Source organism: Microtus ochrogaster, chromosome 7 (assembly GCF_000317375.1).
Source record: "Microtus ochrogaster isolate Prairie Vole_2 chromosome 7, MicOch1.0, whole genome shotgun sequence".
NCBI lineage: Eukaryota > Metazoa > Chordata > Mammalia > Rodentia > Cricetidae > Microtus > Microtus ochrogaster.
The window spans coordinates 30340196-30351872 of record NC_022014.1 but is presented as its reverse complement, the minus strand read 5'-3'; the positions used below and the strand labels follow the sequence as shown (position 1 = coordinate 30351872).

The 11677-nt window shown below is 49.8% G+C and overlaps 1 protein-coding gene across 1 annotated transcript in view; it reads left to right on the top strand.

Moving 5' to 3' along the window:
- The first annotated feature begins 2755 nt into the window (after positions 1-2755).
- Pik3r5 (phosphoinositide-3-kinase regulatory subunit 5) overlaps positions 2756-11677 on the top strand; it is a 65911-nt gene continuing 56989 nt past the window's right edge. The window contains exon 1 of the mRNA XM_005349828.2: positions 2756-2823. The gene's annotated coding sequence lies outside the window, so the exon portion shown is untranslated. The remainder of the gene's footprint in view (positions 2824-11677) is intronic.

Genomic DNA, 11677 nt, shown 5'->3' with positions numbered 1-11677 from the left:
GCATCTCTGTGTAGCCCAGGCTGTTCTAGAATTTGTTCTGTAGACCAGAGGAACCTGACCTCAAACTCAGAGATCCGCCTGCCTCTGCCTCCCTAGGGCTGGGATTAAAGGCACACGCCGCTACCACCCAGTCTTGGAATTTCTTTTTTTTTTTTAAGGTTTATTTATTTATTATGTATACAACATTCTGCCTCGATGTATGCCCGTGTACCAGAGGAGGGCGCCAGATCTCAGTACAGATGGTTGTGAGCCACCACGTGGTTGCTGGGAATTGAACTCAGGACCTCTGGAAGAGCAGCCAGTGCTCTTAACCTCTGAGCCATCTCTCCAGCCCTGTCTTGGAATTTCTTAATAATTCAGTCTACAATTCTTACATATTCTCCCAAACACTGAAAACATAAATGCAGAATGTTTTATTTTCCCCCTTTTTTTTGGGCAGGGGGAGCACCATTTAGAGGATGCTAAGGGTTCTCATTGCGTCATGTTCTCTCTGACATCCGCGTTGTCTGTTCCCCAGCTCACCAGGAATCAGTCTTTACCCAGGAAGAAATGGCAGTTGAAGTGATTTGCTGACTGGCTGTGAGTACAGGGACAGTTAATGAGGGAAGTGAGTGAGGGGAGGCGATCTAAATGGAAATCTGAGTGTAGAAGGGCAGAGAGGGATGGGAACCCAGCGAAGACTCCCTTCCCGGTGCTCTGTGTAGTGTGGTTTACCGTGAGCAGACGTTAGCTTTAAAGGACACAGGCTAGAATTGGGAGGCGAGCCGGCTGTCTAGGCTTCCTACTTGGAAGCTTTGCCCTCTGCACAATGCTGATGAGGGCTGGAGCCTGTTGGGAAGGTGTCTTGGCACTGATGACTGCGGTGCCAAGGTGCAGTCACTGCAGAATCTCAGAGTTTCAGCTCAAGAGAAAAGTCGGGGTAACCATTTCGAGTGGGATGGAAGGATGGACGAAACTGCTCTGGGGGGAAAGAAGCAGTCTCATGCAAGGATGCAATGATTCCAACATTAAAGGTTGAAGAAAAAGAAACAGTGGTCCGAGGTGACAGGGGTTCAGGAGCTAGAGGGGGGAGTTTCCTCGGAAAGGTGGTAACAGTAGAGTCTGAATGTGCACCCTGGATTTGGCATTTGAGGTTTTCCTGGTGACCTTCTTTTAGAACATTGTGGAATAAATGTAAGATGGGGAAGTGGAAACAGGGCAGGCTGCTCTTTGGAAACATCAGGCAGTGAAGGAGAGGAGAGCCATCGCAAATATCTGTGTTTGTAAGCAAAACAACGAAAGGGGTGATCTGGTTGGGACGCAGCCAGGTGCCACTAAGTCACAGAGGCACTTGGGTCTTCCCAGCTGCACCGGGAAATGTTTCTGCTAGCTCTCATTCTAATTTCTGTCCAGAAGATGCCAGGTGCTCTTGAGGTCTGGCTGGTGGTCAGCCCTGCAGGGACAACAACACACCCAGTGTTGAAGGGAGGATCATTTCAAACTCAACATCTGGGCCACAGCTGCTAGTAAGAAAGAGAGCATCATGGGAGGGCAACACACTGGGTTTCCGAGGCTCAGAGCTTCCTGGGGTTTGGGTTTTATTCTGCTTTCAGTTTTAGGAACACCAAAGACACAGAAGTCAAACAGCTCAAAACTTTCCTGGCACTTATCTGGCTGTGGATAGCGTTCTGTTCCATCTTTCCATCTGGCGCACACTGTCAATCTCGTCTGCTCCTTTTCTCCACCAGCCGGCTTCCTCAGTCTCTCTCCTCTTCCTCTTACAAATGTCAGCATGTTTGTGCTGAGCAAAGTAGAGTCAGGGGAAACAGTTGTGCGGACCACGTTGCCCAGGGCTGGGCTCCCCCCTTTGTAAACGGGGTGGTTAGACGCAAGACCACTGTGGAGAGGTCCATGATGGGCATCGAGCCCCTTCCTTCCACTTCCAACTTCTGTGCCCGCCTGAAGGGTACTTTCTGTTTCTGTCCATTTGGGGAAGTTGCTTTTTCTTGGTATTTAGGGAGTCAGGAAAAGAAAAGCCATTGGGTTTTCACATTAGCCTTCAGGTAGGGCTGTGGCTTTTGACCAACAATAACGTATGACCTTGTGGTCTGTTTTGGACCTACTCCTGGGAAGATGGGGATTATACTGAAGAGACAGGAGATTCTGGTACTGTGAAGAGGTGACGGCACACGGCACCAGAGGCTGGGAAGCAGTGCTGGAAGTTTGGATTGGCTGGAAGTTTCTTGGAAGGTCCTTGTAGTCAGAGTGCCCATCCAGCATAGCAGGGGTGGAGGTCTTTTAAGGGTTAAGAGCACCCGAAAAAATAGAAGTAGGAGGAGGAAGTGGGGCTCTGGTCGCAATGCGAGAAGGAAGCAGCTCATCCGAGCTTCCTCTTTCTCCTCCTTCCCCGAAGCCCCCACCCACCCCTTCTGCGCAGACACAAAGTTCTTCCGCCCCCCACACCCCGAACCTCACCTTACTCTTGGGAGGCTGTATGTTCGGTGCTGGTACACCAGCCAGAGCCTGTACTTCCCAGGCAGGTGGGGTCCCAGTTTAGGGCAACTCCTCAGTTGCTTTGAATCCTACCTAAGCACAACAGGCTGGTTGTACCGGCCTGAAGCCACCCGGCCACTAGAGGGCGGGAGAGCATAGCCGGGCGGCTAGCCCTGCCCAGACCACGCCCCCTCGAAGCCCCGCCTCAAAGCCCCGCCCCCGGGGTTGTAGATCCCGGACAGATGCTGGGACCTGTTGCCCGGCTCCAGCAGCGGCACGGTGGACTGGGCCTTACCCCAGCAGCAGGGAGTCGCCGCTGGAAAGGGGCTCGGCGCCCGGCGGGGACTGCAGGTGTGTGACTGGGCAGCCAGGGGGGTTGCTGAGGGCATGTGTGAGAGCTCAAGGCACAGCCAGAGTGGGTCGGGACCATCTTGGTGCAGTGTACCTCAACTGCAACCTGTAAGCTGGGCAGTTGGCAGTCTTCCAGTCCCGCAGTTAAAGTCCACCTCAGGGCCACGGGTCTAAAAACCCATGGGGGTTGTCCCAGAGACAGAAGGGGCGTCCCCGGACTGTTATCAAGATTTAAGTAACTATGAGACCAAGTGTGCGCGCAGCCTCCTGCTGGGTCACAGGCCACCCTGAGCTCTGGAGTAAAAAAGGAGCCTGCAGTCCTCTGGCTCTGAACTCTCTGGGGAGGGTGAACAACAGGAGTCCTTTAGCATCGGGACCTGGGTATTGTCCTCCATGGAGTCTCAGGCTGCCCCATGTTAGTGAGCGTGGGCCCTGCTTTTCTAGGGAATTGCGCGCCGAGCAGTGTCAGAGAATCACTGTGTACACGCTGGAGACACGCTTGTAGGAGTGTATGAATGTATGTGCGCAGACACGTGTGCCGGCATGATGGCCCATCCGAGGGTAGTGGTGTTGTAAATACGTAAAGACGTTCAGGACAGTAGGAGGAAGGAGGCTCTTCAGAGGGAAAAGGAAGGCGAGATGAAAGCAGCAGGATGTGGTATGAAGCGAGTTAAGACTCCTGCCGGGAGGACGGGTGGCTGTGGGCAGCCAGAGAGCTGAAAGCAGGCCGACTCACCTGAAGGCGCCTTCTGAATGGCTGAACTCTTGGCTTTGGGCTTGGCTTTCTTTTGCCTGCTGTGGACCACCTGGTAAGGTCGGGTTCCCAGAACTGTGTTTCGCTCCTGCAGTGCCTGCCAAAACAGAATCGCTGGGCCCCAGCTGTACAGGACAGCTTTCCAAGGTGAACCAGCTTTTAAATAAGGTCCTTAAGGGCCATGGTGGTGGTGACGCTGTTGCGTGGGAACCACATGTAAAATGTAATAGAGACCCGAGTTCCAGCCAGGCCCTGGCATACGACATCCCTCTGCCTGATTCAGTCTCCTTATTTGTAAAGTGGGCTGTGTGCTTCTGATCCACAGGACCATGTGGGAAATGAATAGAAACAGGTACAATGAGAGCTACACAGGAGACATCCACTTAGGTTCCTTACAAGTCCATAGAGCATCTTTATTTAAAGGGGCTCATCCCCAACCAAGGGGCTGAACTGTGAACTATGGGTATGTGTGTAAGTAGCCTGGTGTGAGATCTCGCCTTTGGAACAGATGAATGGGACGGCAATGCATATTACATATACATGTCCCCAGTTTGAAGATGTCCGTGTGTTCACATTTTATTTCTATGGATCAGTTATTATTTAAAACGTTTATTATTCATTTTGTGGGTAAAAATGTGCATGCGTGTGCTTGCCATGGTACATGTGGAGGTCAGAGCGCATCTTGAGGGAATTCTTTCCCTTCTATTCGGTGAGGACCAGGGAACGAACTCAGGTTGTCAAGCTTGGAGGGAAGCCGGCTCCCCTGCTCTGTTTGTTTGTTTTTTGAGGTAGTCTCAGTCTGTACCCCATGCTGACCTCCAACTCAGTATGTAGCTGAGACTCACCTTGAACTTGGAGATAATGGGCAGTTCTGCTATGCCCACTTTACATTCCTAGTGTAGCAATGCTAAAGTTAACATATTATAATTATAATAAGCCCCAATAATTTTCCTTGTCAGCACAAAATGATGGTACATCTTTACCATCAATGGCATCTTACAGTCTGTTAAATGCAGGGTGTATTTTACAGATTTGGGGAAATGCTTTAGAGGTTCATGGGTACACACAGAGTTATGTCACCTCCAATTCTGCAAACATTTAAGAACTTATTCTTCATAAGCATCAAATGTTTTGTGGTGCCTAGTTTTTGGGGTTTTTTTTTGTTTGTTTTTGTGTAGCCCCTAGCTGACCTGAAATTCACTGGTGTAGATCAGGATGGCCTTGAACTTACAGAAATCTGCCTGCCTCTGCCTCCCAAGTGTTTTTTGAATTGCTTTTCAGCAGAGATTAAAGGCACGCACCACCACACCTATACTATCTCATTTTAAAGAGCATGTTGGCTGCTTTGTTAAGTCATGCACACCAGGCCCGATTGAGTAACTTCTCCGGCATGTGATCAGCTAGTTCTAACCTGCCCTCCTCTCTTGCACCCGGGACCTGCTTCTGATACATTCCCACCACTCCTCTTTCATCCTTCTACGTGACTTTCCCCCTTAGGCTGCAGTTTTGTGGTGTATTGTACACTGTGCTAAGTGCTTCGTGCCCTTTCGTCTTGATATCCACACTGAGATAGCTGTGGCTATCGCCCCCACTTTGCAGATAAGGAAATGGGGTGCTGAAGCCACTCAATCAGAAAATGCCAGACCTGGGCTGACTCTGGCATCTGCTCTTGACCAGAGAGGGGGAAACTCCAGTGGTGGCCTGTGGTCGTCAAGTATGGGTCTTGCCTTGCCCTTCTGAGGTAGTCCCCCCTTTTCTTCTAGGCTGGCAGCTACCTTTTGGATAATTGGGATTATATGTTAGGTGACTTCTGGGTGTTTAAGGCATAGATATCACAAGGGGATGATAGGTGGGAAGGCAGATAGCTTTCATAGCTCAGAGCATGAGTCTCCTAACTATCATTTGGGTCCCGGGTTCTGGCCAGTAGATCTTGGCCTCGGGGGCTCTTGCCTCGTGTTGCTATCGTGATGGAAGATCCCAAATCTACCCCAAGCCTAGGTCCATCCTTCTGATTCCTCTTGAGAAGCTCAGTCTGACCTCAACTTTGAAGATACTGTTTCGTTCCCTCTCCCCAGACTGTTCTCCCCTTTTTCTACCCACCTAGTGAACTGAAAATTCCTCTCTCAGTGGACAGTTTGAGCTCCATCTTCCAGAGTCTTCCCCAACTCCGATGTCAACCTGCAACTCTAAGCGACTGTCCTCCATGGCCTCCCTAGGTGTCACTGACTGCCTTGGCCCACAGGGACTCACCAGGAACTGACAGAGCCATGGCCTGTTCATGATCAGTGTGGCTTCAAGTTGTCACCACTTCAAGCTGAGTCTTCCCAGGATCTCAGGCAAGAGGCCCTCCCTGCACAGCCCACTAGAAGCTGCGTAGGTGCAGGATAGTGTCAGGGCCAGCAGGACTCACCTAAGACCATTGGAAAACACACCTCTTATCCCTAGCCACCCAGAACTGACATCAGAGAATCTCTGCTTTTTACAGTCAGCCACTGAGTCTTCACTTCACACGTCCTTCAGTTTGTGTGAAGGTCTTTCCCACAGGACACTGGTGGGAAAAATTCACCTCCCTCTGAGCGCAATTTAGCTCTCCCTGTCAGCTTCAGGAGAATGCTGCTCAAGCACCCATGTTATGCCCAGAGAAATGTAACCAAGACAGGGGCAGTGATGACATGATATAAAATTATTTAAAAAACCCAAACTTTCTCTAAATAGAGACGAGTGAGGAGCCACCCTTCTGTAGGTGTTTGAAGGGCCGTGTCCTTTGGAAAAGGTGAATCAGATATTAATGGGTTCAGTGAGAGGAGATGAAAAGGAAATCGAGTTCAGCTCACTTCAAGGAAGGACTTAGAGAAAGTCGGAACAGGTCACAGGTTGATAGTTCTCCCCATTGGTGGAAGTGTTTGGGGGAGGGATGCCTACTGGTGCTACAGCCGTGATAGCTGTGAGAGTGGAGTGTGAAAGACCTCTATACCTCTCTGCTCACTCCTGGCAATGGCAGCTGACCAAGTGTTCTGTCTGGGCGTGGCAGCACCTGCCTCTAAGAAAGTTGAGGCCAGTTTGAGGCCAATCTAAGCTACACAGCAAGAACGACTCAACTTTTTTTTCAAGCGATTGTTCTGAAAAACATTATTCAAACGTAAGAAGCTTAGTGGCTTTGAGGGAGCAAATCCTAAAGCTGGGCAGTTCCCTCAAAAGTCCCACATTTCTGCTTTGCAGTGTGTTCCCCCTGGCTGTTATAAACACTCGCTGTCCATGGTGACCGCGGCTGGAGACGAGATTTCGCGCATAGCCTGAGTCTGGGGTGTGAACTCTGCTTGGGGTCTTTAGTTCTTTGCTTCTGCTGATACACCAAGTTCTGCTAAAAGTCGCAGGGGCAGACTCCATCCAACTGGCACAGCCAGCCATACAACCTCCTTGGTGAGCCAAGTGTGAATGGCCTCTGGAATGTGGGACTTTCAAGCCAATATTTCAGAAGGCTTTGAATTTTGAATTCATTTCTACGCTGACATCTTGGGAGATTTGTTACGAGAACCCTAGATGCTCAGAGCCTTGGTTCACGACTATGCTGGGGGATTATAGGGCTGTGATGTGACAGACACTCAGGTTACTAGAGGGGACAGAAGATGTGATGGTTAATCTTTGTACACAGTCTGTTGCCTCCTAGACCAGTTGACCCCAGGAAGTTTCTAGGCTGCTCTCTGGATGCAGCCTTTTGGGAAGTGCTCTGACGGTACAGTAGAAAGGACCTATTCCTCCCCTCCTGGTGTCCCTTGTGACAAGACTCCCTGTAACTATAAGTCCCTTTTCAAGCCACAGTTGTGGCAACCCTTACTGACCGTCAAGGCTTGATTGGACGGTTTCATCTACAGTCATGTTGCCTGTACACTGGAAAATTCCAATAACCTCTTTCTTGCCTATGTCTTTCTTGGGCTTGCCTCCCTCCCTCCCTTTCTCCATCTTTCCTTCCCTCCATCTCTCCCTTCCTTCCACTATTACTATCTTTTCCAGACTACATAGCAAGACTGTCTAAAAGAGCAAAAAAAAAAAAAAAATCAACAACAACAAAACCCAAAACCCACAAAACTTTAAAAAAGTGATTGTTATGGAAACCTGACTTAAACCTACAGGGAACAATCCTAAAGCTGGGCAGTTTCATCAAAAATGACTCTAATTTGGGTCCTCCTGGGATTGCGAACATGTCCCACTGAATCTCACTTCTTGAAAGTTTCTATGGAAGTCGGGTGCCGTCTGCTGTTAACTGCAGTTTTTCCCTTCCCGCTCATGCCTCTTCTGGCCTCGGTCCTCTCTCTCCCCAACTGTTGTCTCCAGGCGCACATTGGCTGTTTTCCCTTGGATGCACTGTGTCACTGCGTGCACACAGCTGGGACCTGACACACTCCCTCTATGGACTTCCCATTTCTGTCTCCTCTGCAGCTCTGTTGGCATCATCTCCAGTGCTGCGCAGCATCCGTTTCTCTCCACTCTGTCCCGTGGTGATGATGCTCCCCAACTCCCTGACTCTTTTACCTCCCCATCCTTTCCTCCCATGTCCACTCGAGTTTCCCTCACTGTGCACCTGTGGAGGGCTTTTGTTACAGGCTCTTCCTTTCTTTAACAAGAGTCAAAATATTCTTCCTTACTGCAGCCAGACCCCTTCGACTGCATCCCACTTCGGGGAAAGTCTAATGTCCTTGGCCTCCCTTAGGCTACAGTACAGTCCCACTGTGTTCTTTATGAAGTCTCGTCCTCTCAAGCTTGGTTCCTCCCAAGATGTGCTCTTGCCCACCGCCCCCAGAGAGAGAGAGAGAGAGAGAGAGAGAGAGAGAATGTATTCAAGCATTTTTTCCACTCCTGGGTCCCCAGTGCTTTGGGAGGGCCAGCACTTGGCTGAGTTTATGACTGCCCTGTGAAGCACCAGCCCAGGAAGACCTGAGCCTCAGCCATAGGGGCTGACTGGTAGGCTGAACTGCCCCTCCGTATTTGAACCCTCCCAGGGAATTTCACCGCAACTCCCCCAGGGGCTCTACCTTCCAAACATCTCACTGGCTTCGTGAGAGTAACTGACAGGTTCAGACACTTCTGAAAAGGACAAGGCAGATGGCCTCTGAGACTGTTTCCGACCCCAGGGGCTCTGGCACACTGCAGGTGCTGACCCTTTTCCAGTCCATTCTGCATCGACAGAGGGTGGGTGGGGTGGGGAAAGTCCTGAGGAGTCTCTCCCAACCCCTGACGACAGGCCACAGTCTGTGACAGCTTGTGTACAGGAGGCTGGGGAAGTCTGTTTGCAACACAGTATTTACATGGCCTAGGGGCTTCCTGTCCCGCCTACCCAGTAGGCTGTGGGGCAACTGGGAGCTGTGTTTTCAGGAGTGAGACAAGAAATGGTTGGGGCATTTCTGGGGGATTCTTCAGACATCTCTAGGGTGTTTGACTTACCACATAGGTCAGGGAGATGGAGAACACATGTGCTTAAATTGGGAAGAAAATGCTGTAAACAATTATGATGTTTTACACATTGCCCTTTATAACTTGCAAAGCCACAAAGTGCCTTTCACAGACACAGCCCTGCAGAGGGATGGGAACCCTTTAGAACAACAATAGAAATAAGCTTCCTTCTCTGACTCCAAGAAGAGACCATGGACCAGCATGAGGAAGGACAGGATTCTTATTTTCCTTTCTTTCCTAGTCCCTTCCTCTTCCTTTCCTCTCTCTCTCTTTTCTTTCCTTCGCCTCCTTTGTCTTTCTTTCCTTCCTTCCTTCTTCCTTTCTTTCTTTCTATCTTCTTCCTTCTGTGTGTGTTATATGCATGTGTACATGTTTGTATGTGTGTACTACACACATGTCTGGGGCATGTGCATGTCCACATGCTTGTGGAGTCCAGTGGTCAATGTCCAATGATTTCCTCTGTTGTCATCCACGTTATTTCTTTTTGAGACGGGGTCTCACACTGAACCTGGACCTCCCCAATCCAGCAAGATGAGTTGGCCAGTGAGCTTCCAGCATCCTCCTGTCCCTGCTTCCCCCACCCTCACCCCTATCCCCTCTCCCCACACTAGGATTGCAGGCTGTGGTGCCCAGCCTCCTTACATGGGTCCTGGGGATCCAAACTGAGGCTATCGCGTGTGGACGACCAACACTTTATGGACTAAGCCATCTGCCTAGTCCCCTCTTTCTTTCTCTGAAGGAGAGCTGTACTTTTGGAGAGGAAGGATCCTCTCTCTGGGAAGGATTAGTCTATGGGAAAACCTGTCCAGCAGACAGAACTCCCATTTCGGATTTGGGGTTCACCTAGATGTAGAGTGTCACCTCTTCTGTGCACGCATGCTTATATGACCTGAGGAGGCTGGTATGGACTTCCTGTCTCCTCACGGGGCATAGCAAATTCTGGGGCACCCAACCATTTGCCTGGACCCATTGCCATGTCACCAGAGCCCCTTATTGTCCCCAGACCCTGATGTAAATATCTGCAAAGATCTTGGAAGTTTCTTTAGGTCTTCTTGGCCAGGAGTGTAGGCATGCCCTCCTCATTTCTCTGTAGTGAGAGGCCCACCCACCCCACAGCTCAATTTTAAAGATTGAAGGCTTGGAAATAAATATTTATTTATTTATATTTAATGTGCATTGGTGTTTTGCCTGTGTGTATGTCTGTATGAGGGTGTCAGGTCCTCTGGAACTGGAACTATGAGTCACCATGTGGGTACCGGGAATTGAACTCAAGACCTCTGCAAGAACAGCCCAGGCTCTGAACCACTGAGCCATCTCTTCAGCCCCAACAAGACCGGTTTTTAAAGTGCATTATTTCTCTGAACCCACCAGAGAAAGGATGGAATGTATGAGCCACCCAGCTTCAGGGCTGAGGTGTGAAAGCCTGTGTGACAGCGGCACTCTGGATTGTGGGTTATGATGTGAGAATATTGGTTTATGTCAGAACATTTGCTATGAACGGTAAAGGAAACAAACGGTGATAAAGATGTGGCCCTTTAAAAGATTTGCTAGTAAAATTATCCAGTCACTGGCTGTGATGATATACATGCTTTTGAACCCAGTACTTGGGAATCTGAGGCAGGAGGATTACCGTGAGTTTTAGATGCATCAAGACAGAAACTTCTCTGAGGCCATGGAGGAAGATGAGAAGCAGTGTTGAAACAGCCTGAAGGTGTCAGAAAAACACAGTTCTGAATCTCTGAGGTCAAGCTCAGGCCCAAATTTTGTAAACTATTCAGCGTTGTGTGAAAAGTTTGTTCCAGAAGGTACCTGAGTCAGATACACAGGAGAGTAGTGCTGTGGAGGAGCGGACAGACATAGGCCCTCATGGGCCACGCAGTGATGGACCAAATAAGGACACCTCATGGATGTCACCAACTGCCATTCCTTCATGTCCCGCTTTGGCACAAAGCTCTGAGCTGCCCTCGGAGGTGGATGTAGCTGCCTGAGAATGCCTTTTGTAGGCCAAGGCTAAATTCTCCAGTCCTCAGGCTCCTCTGCGGGGAGGATGAAGGACTTTCTTGGTTGGGACTAGAGTCACCATGCAATGAAGGTCACACTCCCATCTTGGGTCTAGAGCTCAGCCTCTTGAGAGAACGCCATCCGTTCCTTTCTCTCACCCACGTTTTCATAGATAAGGATTTCTTCCTGTGGGCTGTAGCACTCCCAAGATTAGCTCAGAAGATAAAGGTAGGACCATCTGTCTCACTGAAATGTTTGCTGTCTTCAAGGGAGGAAAAGTAGTCACGAAAGGTTGTTTATTCTCATGGTAACCTTGTGGGTCAGTGGCAGATGGTCCCTAATCTGTCACTGAAACAGGAACTCTCAGAGAATTGCGTCAATACTGCCTGGTCAACTTTGTGTATGCCTAAGAATGCTCACCTGGGTCGGGGGGATGGTGGCGCACACCTTTAATCCCAGCACTCGGGGAGGCAGAGGTAGGTGGATCTCTGTGAGTTCAAGGCCAGCCTGGTCTACAGAGCAAGTTCCAGGGCAGGTTCCAAAGCTACAGAGGAACCCTATCTCAAAAAAATAAATAAGCAAAGGAAGGAAGGAAGGAAGGAAGGAAGGAAGGAAGGAAGGAAGGAAGGAAGGAAAGAAGGAAGGAAGGAA